Source organism: Ornithorhynchus anatinus, chromosome 5 (genome assembly GCF_004115215.2).
Source record: "Ornithorhynchus anatinus isolate Pmale09 chromosome 5, mOrnAna1.pri.v4, whole genome shotgun sequence".
In the NCBI taxonomy this organism is placed as follows: domain Eukaryota; kingdom Metazoa; phylum Chordata; class Mammalia; order Monotremata; family Ornithorhynchidae; genus Ornithorhynchus; species Ornithorhynchus anatinus.
Window position 1 is genome coordinate 41180450 of NC_041732.1, and position 17381 is coordinate 41197830.

General features: G+C 40.3%; 1 protein-coding gene across 2 annotated transcripts in view; it reads left to right on the top strand.

Moving 5' to 3' along the window:
* Positions 1-17381, top strand: part of CSGALNACT1 (chondroitin sulfate N-acetylgalactosaminyltransferase 1) — a 258159-nt gene that overhangs the window by 25446 nt on the left and 215332 nt on the right. Inside the window, exon 2 of one of the 2 annotated variants that reach the window (XM_029066245.2) lies at positions 16296-16415. The exons of the other annotated variant lie outside the window; for it this stretch is intronic. The gene's annotated coding sequence lies outside the window, so the exon portion shown is untranslated. The remainder of the gene's footprint in view (positions 1-16295; positions 16416-17381) is intronic. 2 annotated transcript variants of the gene reach the window in all.

Consider the following 17381-nt stretch of genomic DNA (forward strand, 5'->3'; position numbering starts at 1 on the left):
TTATTATTGAAAAGGGGCAAACTAGGACCAAGGTGAATGAATCAGGGACAGAGCCTGGGAAAGAACTTGGGGTTTCTGCCTCCCCAGACCCGTCACTTTTCAACTTAGCCTCCAGTAGCTCTGCTTCACGACCAATGTGTTGACCTCCTCGCAGGCTCTGAATCCACCCCTTGAATGCCCCTGAATTCCCTGTACTGTGGTTACAGTTAACTTCTACTTCTATCTGGGAATTCAGTTAAAAATGTGGAAAAAAATTCCATGTGAGGGAGAAAACTTAGGCAGTCTGAGAAGCTGTTGCGGTATTGTGGAACACTTTAAATGAGGGACAGGAAGGGTGCGTGTCTGGGGCAGGAGGGAGCGAGGGTTTCCAACTGGGGGAGCGGCTGTGGGGCAATGCTGATGTTCATATCATTTCCTCCCCCCACGCCCACAGTGTAGGGTGCTCCTCTCCTCGGCTGGTCAGAGAGGTTGGTTTATTTCTGTTGCCTGTGGATTCAGGTACTGATTCTCTATTCCAGTTTGGTGTGCCAGGAACAAAAAGTACTGGTAATTGAAGAGTCTTTTCCAATTACTTTCTAGCTGATTACTGACATCTCGGCTTTATTAAGTGTACCCTGCCACCTTACTGTTCATGGGCGATGAGAAACAGCGGGGTCTAGGGAAATGAGCTCAGGCCTTGGAGTTCAAAAGCCCTGGGTTCTAATTTTGGCTCTGCCATTTACCTGCTATGAAATCTTGGACCTTCTCTCTCCTCTGTGCTTCAGTTCGCTCATCTGAGAAATGGAGATTCAGTACCTGTTTTTCCCCCTACTTAAACTGTGAGCCCCATGTAGGATCTGATTATCTTGTACAGTGCTGGGCATATAGTATTTAACATACCACAGTTATTAATTCCACAGGTTTTTGTTTTTTCAGGCACCCAAAATTCCAGGAGAATGAGGAGCATTTTGCCTGAATTTTCTCTATAGCCTAAATCTTTGGTTCAACAGTGTCCAATCTAATCACCTTTCTACTCCAGTGCTTAGCTCAGAGTAAGTGCTTAATAAGTGCCATAATGAATTAACCATCACCATACATCTCTCTCTCTCTCTTGCTCTCTTATCCTGGAACTCTTTGAAATCAGAGAGAACCTCTGGAGTAGAAAGGAAGTGATACTTTAATCTGCATCCTCACAGGCATCTATCTCTACAGGAAGATTAGGGAAGAGATTTGTCATTGGAATACAAATAAAATGTTTCAGTTATCCTTGATGATCCTTTGAACAGGTACAAGGCAGTACAGCCTTTTGAGGAGATGGGACCTCAGCTGGAAATGGGGCCATTAGATTGAAATACTTTTGAAGTGGAATGTGCTAGAAAGAACTGCCCTAAATCAGACTTGTAAATGTACCTGGGAATAACTGCATATAGAAATTATTTTCATTTTGTATATATCGCTATATACACATACATGTTCATAGACATTTGATAGATTATGATGCATTCCAGGCACATTAGATATATTAATATATTCATATGATATAAATATACATATATATGAGTGAGGAGTATACTCTTTCCTTAGAAAATTCACTACAAAAACAGTGGAGCTTAGTGGAAAGAGCAAGAGCCTGGGAGCCAGAGGACATTAGTTGTAATCCCAGCTCCACCACTTGCCTGCTGTGTGACCTTAAGCAAGTCACTTAACTCTCCTGGGCCTCAGTTTCCTCATTTGTAAAATTGTGGACAGGTAATGTGTCTACCACCTCTTTTATTGTACTCTCCCAAGCACTTAGTGTTCTGCACATAGTAAGTGCTCAATAAATACAATTGTTTATTGGGATTATAATGTTGGTGTTTGTTAAGCACTTACTTTGTGCCGAGCACTGTTCTAAGCGCTGGGGTAGATACAGGGTAATCAGGTTGTAAGGTGCACCTTCCTTGGATAGGCTAGAGGGTGATACACCACCGCAGTTTTATAAAATTCCAATTTAGCAAAAAGGTTAGTGTCACTGTGTTGCCATACGCTTGTCAATTTAAAAGCAATAGTGAATCTATTTTTGGTTCTTTGCCTATGACTGTAAACTCATCGTGGATATGGAATGTATCTACTAACTCTGTTATTCTGTACTCTCCTAAGTGCTTAGTACAGTGCTCTTCACATGTCCAGAGAAGCAGTGTGGCTTTGTGGAAAGAGTTTGGGCTTGGGAGTCAAGGGTCATGGGTTCTAATCCCTACTCTGCCACTAATCAGTTGTGTGACTTTGGATAAGTCACTTAACTTCTCAGTGCCTCAATTACCTCATCTGTAAAATGGGGATTAAGATAGTGAGCCCCACATGGGACAATCTGATTACCTTCTATCCACCCCAGCGCTTAGCACAGTACTTGGTACATAGTAAGCACTAAACGAATACCATCATTATTATAGTAAATGCTCAGTAAATACTATTGATTGATCAGCGGCCTGCAGGTCCTAGAAGAGTGCCTCAAGTATTTTTTTCGGTACTGCTTGTAGCCTTTTTGGGTCGAAGAGTTTTTATGAATCTGAAGTGTATTTTGGAAATTGCTATGGTAAATGATCTTTATTGAAACTTAAAGATAAGTTCATTTGAAGCAGAATTTAGAGGCATATACAGAGCTAGCCCAGCTTTGATGCTTTGTGGTTGTCATTTTGGGTCAGGAAAGTGAGCATTGAGCATGTGGGTTGTTTAGAATGATGAAATTCCACTAATAAATTTGGTAAAGAGAAATGAGTCAAGAAATATATATGGATGTTTGGGCAGTATATATTGTATCATTACCTCTGTGGGTAGAAAAACTCGTGACCTTTAAAATGTCAGTTTTTCGGGATGAAGAGCAGTATTACAGGTCAAGATTCTATTCAAATAGCATGTAGTTATTTTCACTGAAATTTAAATTTGGGTCAAGATCTGTTTTGAGTTTGTAATTTAGGCAGTTAAAGTTTTCTAAAGTGTTTTAAAAATGGTCCTTTGTACAGTATCATTAAATGGTGAAAGCATTCCATTGAAAGTAATTATGAGCGTTCCTTCCATCTAGGAAAATCAGTTCATTGTTGGAGGGGGAAAGTGATCTTGTTTCTCCTTGGTGCTCAAAACAAAAAACAAGGTCAACTACCCACACTCCCTCTCCGCTTTTTCTCTCTATTCCACCAACAGAATTTTGGACTACAATGCTCAAAACAAAGAATTTATTAAATTTTTCCTTATACCACACTCCTGTTTTGATCTGGACCTCCTTTTAGAGATTTAAACTAAGACTTTAAAGTTAATAGTTTCATGGATTTGGAATATCTGAGCCCTTTCAACTAACTGCTAAAAATGGCAGCCCAAAGTTAGGGTTAATGAAAAAAGTAGGGTGGCCAGTGGTGGTCCTTGTGGGTACTATAAAGTAATGATCAACCAATGGTATTTATTAAGTGCTTACTGTGTGCAGAGCACTCACTAAGCACTTGGGAGAGTGCACTATAACAGAGTTGGTAGTCAACTTTCCCACAAAAAGTATACCATTTTGCTGAATCCTACCCAGATCTAGAGTGTTTCTTCAAGGGTACTCTTGGGCCCCTCTGTCCCTCTGAACACAGAGATGCACTGAAAGTTTATAGTGTAATTGGCAACCTAAAAGTCCTAATGCAATTTCCTGGTACTTGAATGCTGGGTAACAGCGTGGGAGAGGATGACTGATGGGCAAGCTATTAACTCAATGCAGCCCACGCAAACCACAGATGAATTAAATGATAATGCTGATGAAGTTGCAGGCATTTCCTCTCCACCACCCCCTGCAACCTCCGCCCCCCCGGGATGATCATCAAGCAGCCCCAGTTTCTGGGAGGATTTGTGTGAAAAATAATCAGAGAGAATCATTTCATCAGTGAAGGTTACTCATGCTATTGAAACAGAAATCGACTGGGTAACAATAAGTTCTTTTTTCTCTTCCCTTTCTCTCAGCACACCTGACTTGAAAGTTGGTGTTTATTGTTTCTGTTGCCAAATTGTCCATTCCAAGTGCTTAGTTCAGTGCTCTGCCCATATTAAGTGCTCAATAAATACTATTGAATGAATGAATGTTGGCTGGCAGTGGCGTTATCTCTGAGAGATGGTGGAGAGTACATGAAGAAAGAATTCCTGGACATGGTCAAAAGTAGAGAGGTAGCTTGGCCTAATGGAAAGAGCACAGGACTTGGGAGTTAGGAGACTTCTGGTTTTTTTTTTAATGGTATTTAAGTGTTTACTGTGTGCCAGGCTCTGTAACCAAGAGCTGGGGTCATTACAAGCAAATCAGGTGGGGCACAGCCCATGTCCTACATGGGCTCACAGTCTTAATTCCCATTTTACGAATGAGCTGAGGCACAGAGAAGTTTAGTGACTTGTCCAAGGTCACCCAGCAGGTAAGCAATATTATCAATGTGTAGTAATCTCATATCCCTCTAACTTCAAGTGATTCAATTCAGGCTACATGCTTACACTAAACTTGGAGTACAACTTCAGTTTATGCCTTTTCTGCTATTGCTAAGGCATAAATTTCATGGGCTCTTCAGTCCCACACATTGTGGTGTTTCCTACTAGATGCCTAAAGTATAGGAGCCAATTGAAGTGGAGTCAATAGCAACCATGGTACTGTCTTAAAAAGGCATAGTTTTTGTGTTTAGTTGGAGGTGTTGGCTCTCACTTTCTTGTGATGACCTAAGCCCCTCGGTGAGTAGGACGACCAGTGATAGAATGCCATTTAGGTTGCCGATGTGAGTTTAAGTAAATGTATAAAAGGAGGAAATTCAGTGTTATAATTGTTAAAGGTCATGTAAGGTGCCGGGAGTTGTAGCCATAGAACACAGTCTATCTACAGCTTTCAGGGAGCTTAAAACAGTCCACATAATCTTTCATCCTTACACCATTCCCATGAACTGGCAGGAGGGAGACTTTATTCTTCTCATTTTCCAGATGGGACAAGGGTACAGTAGGCTTAAGGGAATAGTAGTAGACATAAATCAGCAGTGTAACTGGAAAGAGCCTCACCTGACTCCCATGAGACACTCCACTAGGCCAAGGTTTAGAGATGAGAATTTATTCTGGGACAGCATCTGGCAATCTGTGAGAGATGGCACCTTTACTTTGAGAAGGTGAGACAATTCTAGCTTGTATTTTTAAACATCTGTGACTCTGTTTCCTAGATGAGGGTGAACACTCTCCTTTGTCAGTTATGCCAGCAGACTGGCCAGGTGGTACCTTTCCATCAGCAATTAAACATTTCAAAACATTAATTTTAAAACATCAATGATAACTAGGGGTTTACAGAATTAGCTTTGACTGTGTAATATTTTAACTGTGATTTTCCTTGAAAAGGTCAGGGCAAGTGTAGAAATGCATTACTTCCTACTGTGCAAAACACAAGATTTGATATTCTGTTTGTCATAAGCAAAGTGAAACTGTTTACATTTTATTGTAGAGAAAAAGCCTCCTTATAGTCCCCATCTCCCTCCACCATCCTTCTGAAGGAAAATGTTTTTAACTGCCATAAAATTAACTGATTAAAAATTCCAGGATGAGAATATCAGATTTTTAAACTTTTATTTCCAACACAAGTCAACTATTACTTTTGTGGTGATTACTTGTATCTCATGGGTTCTGACATAGCCAAGAACAATGAATTATGCTTCAAAGATATACAGGAACCTGAATTTATATCACACTCTGACTTGAGTCATAAATTGAGAACAAGGAAATGGAGAGGTAAAGATAGATCACAAAACTGTAACAGAGTTCTGATAGAATAGTAAACCACTGGCTTTCAGCTCCTTAACTGAAATGCATCCCAAGCCTGAAATCTGAGTTACTATCAATCTTCCTCTTTAGATGTTTTCAACCAGAGGTTTAAAACCCCATGGGAAGTTTATCTGCGGGGAGAGGCAATTCAAAGTTCACCTCACAAGGTATTAGTCTTGCTTTTCTTTTGCTTTTAGGTGGATTTGATAGATTTGGTGGTTAAACCCGTTTACCCAAAGCACAGAGTGAAGAAGGCTTTCCACAGAGATCATTCAAAATTCAACCACCAACAGAAATAGGAAAAACATGCTTTGATCATATTCTTTCTAAAGTGACATGTGATCCAATGACATGCTTCTTGTCCTCCTGAACTCGTAAACTCTGGGCATTTGCTCACTTTGGTCCCCTCACTCATCCTGTTTCCCTATCCCGGACCTCCTTCCCTCCAAATTTCCCAGACAGCTCCCATAAATCCTTCAGCTCTCTTATATTCAAAATCTCCCTGACAATCCCACCTCTTTCAGGAAGCCTTCCCCGAACAATTTATATCACCGGAATGTGTCTTCTCAACAGCCACTGTCAGTTCCCATCCCATTGGGACTTTCCATCAGTTCCTGTTCCAGCCAAAAGGGCTGAAGGGACTCTAGAGGCACAAGGGCATCACAGTGTATAGACTTTGAGAAGGCTGTGGCTCCAGCTGTTTCTTCTTGAACTCTGAGCCATGAACAGCTCGAAACCCTGGACCTCAAGCAACACTACCCTATTACTCTTATTGTATGTATCTTTGTCCTGAGAGCCTGAGCAGCTCTTAGCTTTTATCCTGTGTTCTCCATGCAGATGTTCTGCTTCCTTTTCAGTAGCCTCTCCTTGTGGCCTGCCTTCTGGGGGGCAGTGGGTGGTGGGGTGGAGGGTATACTCCTAGCTGATTCTTAGGCCAGGGTGTCTTACCTTGAACATGTGGCTTCACTCTGGGCTACTCCATCTGGGAAGAGATAAAATCACAGCTACTTAGCTCCTTCTGATCCAGACAGAAGAACACCTTAATACTTCAAAAACAGTTCTCCATCTCTATGAACATCTCAGATACAATTCTGTATAAGCAATGTCAATTAATTTATCAATCAATCTTATTTTACTGAATGCTTACTAAGCACTTGGGAGAGGACAGTATAACAGAGTTGGTTGACACGTTCCCTGCCCACAGTGAGCTTAGAATCTAGAGGACTGACTGCGTTCATGAGTTAAATTCATGAGCCCCAGCCCTGATTGGGGATGTCATTTCAGTCCAGCATAAACCGGATCCTGGACATATGTGCAGTCTTTTGCACTCAGGTGGTAGTTCCTGTATAATGACAGGCATATATGTAGCAGCCTCCCACCCCCACAGAGAGGGTTTTAGGGCTGACAGTCCCAGTTAAGGTGGGCTGAGGAACTGTGACACCTTCCGGGCTCTGCTCTCTTGGTGCTCACCTTTCCTTTACGCTTTAATGGATACCTTGTAGTGCAGACTAGAAAACACCTCTCCTCTCAGTCTTCGTAATTGATTTGTATGTATATTCAGAGCCTCAACTTTTTTGCCAGTCTTGCTCAAAACAAGGTTTTTGGTTCCCATTTGATTGTTCTTGGGCCTGTTGGCCTTTTAATCAATCAATCATTGGTATTTCAGTGCTTACTGTGTGCAGAGCACAGTACTAAGCACTTGGGAGAGTACAATGAAACAGGAATTGCTAGGCATGTTTCCAGCCCACAGTGAGCTTCGCAGCTAATGTGAATATGATGTATTGTTCTCTGACTCATTCCCCAGCCCTGCTTATGGGCTGCTTAGACAACCTTCTTTTTATGAGAAGGAATTTAAAAATGAGGATGACATTTTAGATAGAGATTGAAAAATGGTGAAAAGACAAGATGTATTAAGGGGAACTTGACTATTGCAAAATAGCATACTTCCTCTCCAATAAAATCCATGAATCAGGATATGCTGGTACTGTGATTCAAGTGTTATAGGTGAGATTGGTATATAGTGATCAGACAGTGGTATTTAATGAGCACTTACCGTTTGCAGAGCACACTGCCATTCAGTTGTATTTTTGAGCACTTACTGTGTGCAAAGCACAGTACTAAGTGCTTGAGAGTACAATGTAGCAATAAATAGACACATTCGTTGCCCACGATGAGCTTTCAGTCTAGAGCATTGTTCCTGGGAGAATACAATGTAGTAGAGTTGGTAGACATGTTCCCTGCCCACAAGGAGCTCAAACGAAACAATTTTAAGACCATGTCCTGCTTAACAAAATATATTGGAAATATGTTAAATGAATGACTTTTTTCCTCAGAATATATTAGCGATTTTCCTGGGAATGCATCCCTTTTACAAATGCTATTGTTGCTATAGATTGCTGTTCTTTGATCTGTTCTGCAAAGCAAGCTAGATGAATGCAGTAACATAGCTGAACTGGCTTCCAGCCTTTAATTATTTCCTGACACTTGAATTATAGCTAGCCATATATTTCTGAGCTGTGTAATTTTTAAATTAAGCATTATTTTGATGGACTGACAAAGACAATTAAAATTAATTGATGAGAAGGGCTCTTTTATATTTTTCTAAGTTTAGTTGCTGATGATCAGTGAAGTAGTTGAAGTCATGTAGGTTTGATTTCTCTGCTCTTGGAGCTTTTCCTCAAGTGGGGAAGAACACCCCCCCAAAGGGTAAATATTTTCATAATCAGCACCTTTCCTCCTCCTGTTAAATGAAAGAAGTACTAATCATTTATAAATGAGCTGCAGTATGTCGTCCCATTTGACTCATCAATTTTTTCTCCACTTAATGATCCAGTTGCCCTAAAGGCCAAGAACAGTTCTCCCATCCATCTCCTAGACCCTCAACCATGCTTGGTTTGAATTCCTGAGAGTAGAGCAATTCTGTTTCTTGGCTATTCTATCATGCATATATTTTTCTTGCCCCAGGCTTCCGTCTCAGTAGATCCGCAGACTGCAGAGAAGCTTTAATTTTATCTAATCCTCATGTCTGCCTTTTATTTACTTGCAGTAACTTTGGGTAAAACAGTTAGCCCTTGACTCATAATATTTTGAGTAATGATGGGTGGCATGTACATTGTTTCTATATTTACTCCCTTTTTTCAGCTTTACGACACATTGGCTTCTATTTTCTGACATATGCCTCCTGTACAACTAGAGTTCATTTACTGCTTGCAGAACAATACATCACCATTTTTTTTATGGTGCTTAAGCACTTACTATGTGCCAAGGACTGTTTTAAGCCTTGGGAGAGACACAAGGTAATCAGGTTGGACACAGTCCATGTCTCACATGGGATTCAGTCTTCATCCCCATTTTCCATGTGAGGGAACTGAGGCGCAGAGAAGTTGTGACTTGCCCAAGGCCACATAGCAGGCAAGTGGTGGAGCTGGAATTAGAACCCAAGTCCTTCCAACTCCCAGCCCCATGTTCTAACTAGTAGGCCACGCTGCTTCACTAGTTGCATGGGAACCCTAGTAAAACAATTTTCAGGACCTCTTAGGAGGGAGCAAAAGATGATAATATATTATTGTTATTAAACTGAAGGCCCAGAGAGGTTGTGATTATGCCCAACATCACACAGCAGGCCAATGGTGGGACTGGGACTCAGGTCTCCTGTTTAATAATAGTAATAATAATAATGATGGTATTTGTTAAACACTTATATACCAGACACTGTACTAAGCTTTGGGATGATACAAGCAAATAGATTTGGACACAGTCACTGCCCCACATGGGGCTCAAAGTCTCAATCCCCCTTTTACAGATGAGGTAACTGAGGCCCTGAGAAATGAAGTGACTTGCCCAAGACCACATAGCAGGCAAGCGGGATTAGAACCTATAATTTCCTGGCTCCCAGGCCCATGCTGTATCCACCACACAATGCTGCTTCTCTAATCTGGCAGGGTCAACAGTTCCAGTTTTCTTCAGATAAAGTAAGTCAGTTACCCTATCATCGAATCTCTCTGGTTCAATATAAATACCTCAGTGTAACTAAATACTCACCTATAATTGCACTGATAGTTCTGGGTAATTTTTGGTTAAAAAAATAGGGTTTTTGATGCTGTGTCTATGAGAAAATTTGTTCAAATGAGCAGTTTTGATCTATGACCAAGTTTTAAGAAACTGATTATCATAAATATGAAAACTGCCTGTAAGCTGAAATTGTTAGAGGTATTTTCAGTAAAATAGTTACACTGTCCATTATATTACTAGAAATCTGGGTAATTTTTATATACATAATGTTCTTTTTATTGGAAAAAGGAAACAAAGAATAGGAAAATTCAGCTCTACATAAGACTTAAACCAAGTTCCAGAAAGTTCCTTCAGTCTTTCTTGCCCCTGCAGTAAAGATTTTAAGAACATGCAAGGCAGAGTTTAAAGAGCAGTTCTTGTATTTCAATTTGTTAATCCCCTTTGCAATGAAACCATTTTTTTGGCTTTCTGTGTATCATTATGGTTTGTGTTTGTGACAATCTGCATGGGTGCAGGTGGAAGCCCCAGGGAGAGGAGTTGAGAGGAAGGTGAACAGATGAAATTTTAATAAAAACTGCCAATACCTTGCAATCAAATTCAGCGCTGGCTCCCCTTTAAGACTTTATCTTCACTCTCTCATTTACGTCTAGCCCCAAAGGCTCTGGTCTTAACCAACCCCAATATCAGACCTTAACTCCATCTTCAGTGTTTCAGTAATAATGATAATAATAATTATGGTACTTGTTAAGCGCTTACTATGTGCCAAGAACTGTTCTAAGCGCTGAGAATGATACAAGTTAATCAGGTTGTACACAGTTCCCTGTCACACATGGGCTCACAAATCATATCCTCATTTTACAGATGAGGTAACCGAGGCCTAGAAAAATTGTGACTTGCCCAAGGTCACATGGCAACCGTTGTGGAGCTGGGATTGAAACCCAGGTCCTTCTGACTCCCAGGCCCATGCTCTGTCCACTACATTTCTACAACTTTCATCTCCCGTTTTCATCCCAGTGTTTGACCCTGACCCTGCACCTGACTCTTCTCAATGACTCGCTCCTGATTCAGGATCCAGATCTGGTCCTGCTTTCAGCACCAGTCCAATTCCCACCCTTAGCCCTGGGCCTGGCTCCAATCCCCACTATGCCAATTTTCCTTCACTGGCCCAAAGACTGGGCTGAATGTTAAAATCTTTTAAATCCAGTTATCTTTTTCTCCATACCCCTGATTGTTCCAGTCATTTGTGTGGATAAGTGGGGCATTAATTGCTTGTTTTTGGTTTTTCTACTATGCCCTCACAAGTCAGCCACCAAGGAACGAATAGTAGTCCATGGGAATTGGAACTGTCCAATTCTTCCATTAATTTTCTTGTCACTGATTTATGTTATTCTTTCAGATGATTGAGGCATTTTAATGAATTTATTGAAAGCTCCTAATTTTGCAGTGTTTTTTTGCCTCGGTTTATAAGGAAACTCATTTGGCAATCCAGGAATTAACTGGCTATATCTTTCACTTAATAGTATTGATTGAGGATTCACTCTGTTCAGAGAAACTTACTAAGTGCTTGGGAGAATATAAAAAGTTAGTAGACCTGATCACTACCCTCAAGGAGCTTCCAATCTAACCAGGGGACTGGTGCTAAAATTAGATTGGAGGAAGCAACAAAGTTTAACAAGATGTATGTAAGTGTTATAGGCCAGGAGAAGAGTGAGTGCCCAAGGCTTAGGTGATGTGGAAGTGTTGAAATGGCAGTGTGTGCAGAGATGTGAGATTAATCAGGGAAGGCCTCCTGGAGGAGTTTTCCTGTATCAGCACAGCTGTTAATTTCAGATATTTTCAAATCCATGTTGTTGTTTTTGATTGTTGTGATTTAACAGACTTTGAATAGTGTACCCTTTTTCCTATCATGGATTTTCAACATTATTCATTTCTTATTTTCCAAGCCAACATTTTAAAATGCCTTTTCTACCCATCAAAATGAATTAGCCCCATTCCTCTTGGTGGAAAAGGGTGGAAAAAAAGGGTGGAAAAAAAATGTCATGTAGAGTTCTGGCTAAGGGTGAATACCATTCTAAAGATCACAATTCAGGAGTTCACCTTCCAGTTACAGTGCTTGCATTTTTCAAATTCTCTACTGGGTCAATGGTTGCTGGACTCAAACAATGAAGTAGTCACTGCTTTCCTTTCAGGACTGTATTTCCTTTTAGGAAATGTAGCTTCCTTTTGATGATTCTTATGATAGTCTGTGAATGATAACAAAAATACAGATTGAGTGTGAGTTTTGGCAAACTGGCTTGATTTGATAGCTCAGATTTTATTCATTGAGCTTAAGCAATCTGTGAAAGGAGGAGTAGAAAAATTGATTTAAATATCAAGCTAGTAGATGAACAATATCTGTAACAGTCCAGAATTTCTACTCACCTTTTCCCTTAGTGTGAATATTATGGCTGTCAGGGGAAAGGCAAAGATTTCACATGGATGCTGCTGTTTTCTGAAAATAATAATTTTGGCATTTATTAAGTCGTCACTGTGGTAAATTCAGAAGTAGATGCAAGGTTATCAGATGGGATACAGACTCTGCCCCACTGGGTGCTTCTAGTTGATCTCATACGCAGTTTACAGATGAGTAACTTAGAGGCCTAGAGAGGTTGTGATTATGCCCAACATCACCCAGCAGGCCATTGGTGGAGCTGTAATAATAATAATAATGTTGGTATTTGTTAAGCGCTTACTTTGTGCCGAGCACTGTTCTAAGCGCTGGGGTAGACATAGGGGAATCAGGTTGTCCCACATGGGGCTCACAGTCTTAATCCCCATTTTACAGATGAGGGAACTGAGGTACAGAGAAGTTAAGTGACTTGCCCACAGTCACACAGCCGACAAGTGGCAGAGCTGGGATTCGAACTCATGAGCCCTGACTCCAAAGCCCATGCTCTTTCCACTGAGCCATGCTGCTTCTCAGCTGTGACCCAGGTGTCCTGAGTTCCAGCCCTATGCACTATCCACTAAATTGCCCTGCTTCCTATAGTGCTTTTGAGTCATCTTAAGTACTTTAGTTGTCATACTGGTTACTGGGGTGGCATGACATAGAGAAAGTCTTAATCTGAAGTGAAATTTTAACTGAAGGGATGTCTGGTAAGATAATAGTGCTGATGTATTCAGTAGCTTTGGAGTAGGCTTACAATATCAATGCATTCAGGGGTTCCATTTAAAAATGGAAAGTAGGTTGAATGAATTGCTTGGTGAGACATGCTAGATTCTGGGAGGGAAGAAGAGAAGGAGGTCTTCTTATACATTCCTTATATGCCCCTTAACTGCCTTTCTAGAATTGAAAAAATTCCCAAATTGGTTTCTTATGGGAATATCTTCTCAAGCCAGAGAGCTGGAAACATTAATTTAGGGGTGACAGTTTAAGAATTTGCTTCATCATGACTGAAATGCTTCTTCAGAAACCAAATGATTAAGGGTCTCAGTTTTATCCATATAGCAGCATCATCCTGTTAAGTTGTCTATTAAAATCTTTATGGAGATTTATATTCTTCTTTCTCTGAGAGTGATCTTCTGAGGAGCAGAAGGTCCTGGCATAGTGGAAAGAGCACAGTCCCTGGAGTCAGGAGATATGAGTTCTAATCCTGGCTCCACCATTTGCCTGCTGTGTGACTTTGGGCAAGCTATTTAACTTCTCAATGCCTCAGTTTCTTCAACTATAAAGTGGGGATAAAGGTATCTGTTCTAGTTCCACATTAAACTGTGAGCCTCATGTGTGACTGGATCTAATCTATTTATATTGTATCTATGCCAGCAGTTAGCACTGTGCTTGACACATAGTGTTTAAAAAATACAATTGTTATTACTATTATTATTTTTCCAGTGCCCTAAAGGAGAGCAGTCTACTCTCTGTTTGCTGGTGGGATCAAGTGCATTTATTGAACACTCTCAGTGTCTCATATAGTATTTGGAAAATCTCAGGGGTTCCGCTCTCAGGAGGCTAGTAGTCTGACAAGTAAGATCAGAGACGGAGGTTTTATAGATGAAGAAGAAAATCTGGTTGATGTTGGGAGTGATTATAAAGGAGTAGGATGACATCTGCACAGGAAAACTGACATCACTTTGGTAATTGAGGTTTTGCAGTGGTTTTATTTCTAGAAGTTCAAAGCCCTTTACAGGTATGACATGTCTCATTCTTCATCACTGTCAGTAGTATCTGAACACCTATTGTGTGGGGAAGTATGCCTTTGACTCCTGAGATGACATGACCAAGAAGGTGAGGAAGTCGAGAAATGCTTTTATCTTAATATCTTGGCGTGATGAGGGGGAAGAAAGGGCTAGCCATTTTACAGAAGAATAGAAATGTCAGGTCTACAATGAATAGGAGATAGAGCTGAGGATAGGACCTAGGGCTGGCAGTACCTGGCACTGTACTCTTTTCATGAGATAACAGTATCAAGCCCTAACAGATTGGGGAGGAAGATAATATTTTAAATCTAGTTCACCAGTCCTGATGTCAGGAAGCTAGATGTTCTGCTGCAGGTTAGTTATCCAAACCAGAAAAGGCAGTGAAGTCTAAGGGAAAGTGTCCAGAGCTGGGAGCCAGGAGAACTTGTTTGTGACTCAGGTTGGCTACTGACTTGCCTTAGCAAAATATTGGCCAAATCATTTCACCTCTTTGGGCCTCTATCTCTTTGCTTATAAAATTGGGATGAGTACCTACCTACCTCTACTTCACAGGGAGTTAAAATGAGGGAGTTGATAAAATAATAATTGTGATATTTGTTAAGCATTTGCTATGTGCCCAGCACTGTGCTAGATACAATCTCTGACACATATGGGGCTCACAATCTGAAATGGTGAGGGAGTTCAGGTATATAATCCCCATTTTAGAGATGAGGACACTGAGACGATTGATTTGTGACTTGCCTAAGGTCACACAACAGGCAAGCAGCAGGTGTAGGATTACAACCCAGGTTTCTTGATATTGACTCCGTCTTGTGCTCTTTCTATTAAGCCAGGGTGCTTCTCTTGAACTGATGTGAAAGGGCGTTGGAAAAAAGAAAAAAATGGTAATAAACAAATTTGTTTCCATTGTTACTAATGTTTGGCTATGCTAGGGCAAGTCATTGGGGCTCAAACCAAAATCCACAAAATGCAAGTCTGAGGAAAGAGTCCTTATTTTCAAATTTGTGGGAAGAGTGGCCCAAGGCTGCACTATTTCTAATAATTCATGATGCAGCAAAGAAAGTGCAGAACTCAGCAGGTCACAAGCAGAACTGATTTTCATGCTTTTTTCATTTTTATCTATTTGTAAGTCTTAAGTCATTTCATATATTTTGATTCTGATATAGGATCTTAAATGTCCTTTAAAAATAAAAATTTATATCCTGAGTTTTTTCTTTTTTCATTTTATTAAGAACAATAAATAAAACTTAATGGTGACATTTTTCATTAGTGCTAATGGCTAAAGCTCATGAAGTGCAGAGTTTGAATTTTTTTTCTTTTTCTCCAATGTCAGGCTGAAACATTTAGTAATTTTGCAAAATCCTCCCAAGGAAAAAGCTTTTAACTTAGGTTTTTTTATTATCATGGTGCAACATTACATCATGTAGAACATTAAAAGTTTTGAAAGTCATTTAAACACAGTTTCTTTGTTTTCCAAGGGCGAAGCTCTGAAGTTAGTCATCTTCCATTATTCAGAGTCTTTGGATGTTCAGAGGCTAATAGCAAAATAATCCAGGAAATAATTTGGAAGTCAGAACAGTACTGTCATTACATTAGCCATTGACTTCAGCTCCTGCCCAAATCTACAGCCTGACAAAAACCTTTCCTTTTAGGTTGCAGCTCTGTTGCAAGTAGTGATTACAAAGAAGCAGTCCCAAATCACATCTTCCTACTAAATGGCTAATCTTTTTATAATTTGTAGAATTTTTATTTCATGAGCTTTTTGGATTGAATCCTTTTAGATGAATTAAATTGGAAGAAAGCCACAGTGAGGTGTTTTTGTTTTTTATTTGTGTGCCAGGAAAATAGAATTGTTATATTTCTGGATTTTATAGAGGCCATGGTGCAATAACTTGGGTGCTGCTAGGTTTTTGGGGTTTTTTTATGGAATTTTAAGTGCTTACTCTGTACTAGACACTGAACTATTCATTCATTCAGTCATATTTATTGAGCACTTACTGTGTACAGAGCACTGTACTAAATGCTTGGAAAGTACAATTCAGCAATAAAGACATAGTCCCTTCCCACACTGGGCTAAGCACTGGGGTAGATACAAGCTACTCAAGTTTAACAGTCTGTCCCATACAGGACTCCTACCTTTAACCCTTATTTTACAGAGGAGGTAACAGGCACAGAGAAGTTAAATGACTTGCCCAAGGCCATTTAAGACAAGCGATGGAGCTGGGATTAGTACCCAGGTCCTCTGACTCTCAGGTTTGATCTTTCCACTGGGAAAACACAGTTTCTATGTTATTTGATATATAACACCACATATGGACGGCACTTCCTCTTCTCCCACTCTCTTTCCCCAGTGCCGAAGAGAGACCCTGATCTACTTTTGTTCCTGCTTGGATTTGGATGGAGCCAATCCCGTGGTCCCAAGACTTTCCTCTCAGGAAGGGCTTAGGAGAAGCTGAACTATAGTCAGTCAGGTCAGTCCCTGAGTTTGCTTAATACAGAACTGGGCAAAATAGAATACTGTACTTCTACTTACAGATGAATTGACCTTTATCCTTTCCTGAGCCACACAGTACAAGCTTTTGGTGTTGGAGGTTGGGGGGAAGAGTGTGTGTGTGTGCGTTTTGACAAGTCAGATATTGCAGGTTTGTCTGTCTTGAGACAGATAACTACATTTTCTTAAGGATTAAGTCCTAACATCACAAATGTACTGCCAAAACAGATTTTAAAGCAATTGATCATAGCCAATGGTTAGCTGCATGTTTAAAGGAACCCACATCCTCTTCCATATTAAAAATTCTAATAACTAGTTGAGTGTTTCCAAAAACTGGAATGCACTATGTCATAGGGATAAATACATTTCTCATTTGCCTGGAAGAGTGACTGCATTTGCTGTTCCTGGCTTTATCCCTAAGTCATCGATAACATACAACCTTCTCACTATGGCACTGCATCTGACTCATTCCTTGGTTGGCACTTGGTAACATTAGGGAAGAAGTTGAGTATAATCCAGTCAAATTGGGGTGGAGAAATTGAGGGGGCTATTACAAACTTGAAATAATTATTACGATGTTACAGTTTCTGCTCTTAGTTAGAGTGCTCTGCCTTCATTAAATGCTCAATAAATACAGTTGAATGACTGAATGCTCTAACTTTTTTTTTTTTGAAGCCCAAATGTAGCCCGAGTTTAAAGCAGGCACTTGCCCCTTCCTGGAAATGGATCAGTCTTTTTTTATTGAGCATTTAACTGTGCACCATGTACTGTATTAAATGCTTGGGGGAGTACAATATAATAGAGTTGGTAGACATGTTCCCTGCCCACAGTGAGCTTACAGTTTTACAGGGGGATGCAGGCATTAATATAAGCAAATGAGTTATGGATTTATAAATGCATTCCTAATCACAGTTGGCTTGCTGATCTGTGGGAGTCTGTCAGGAAC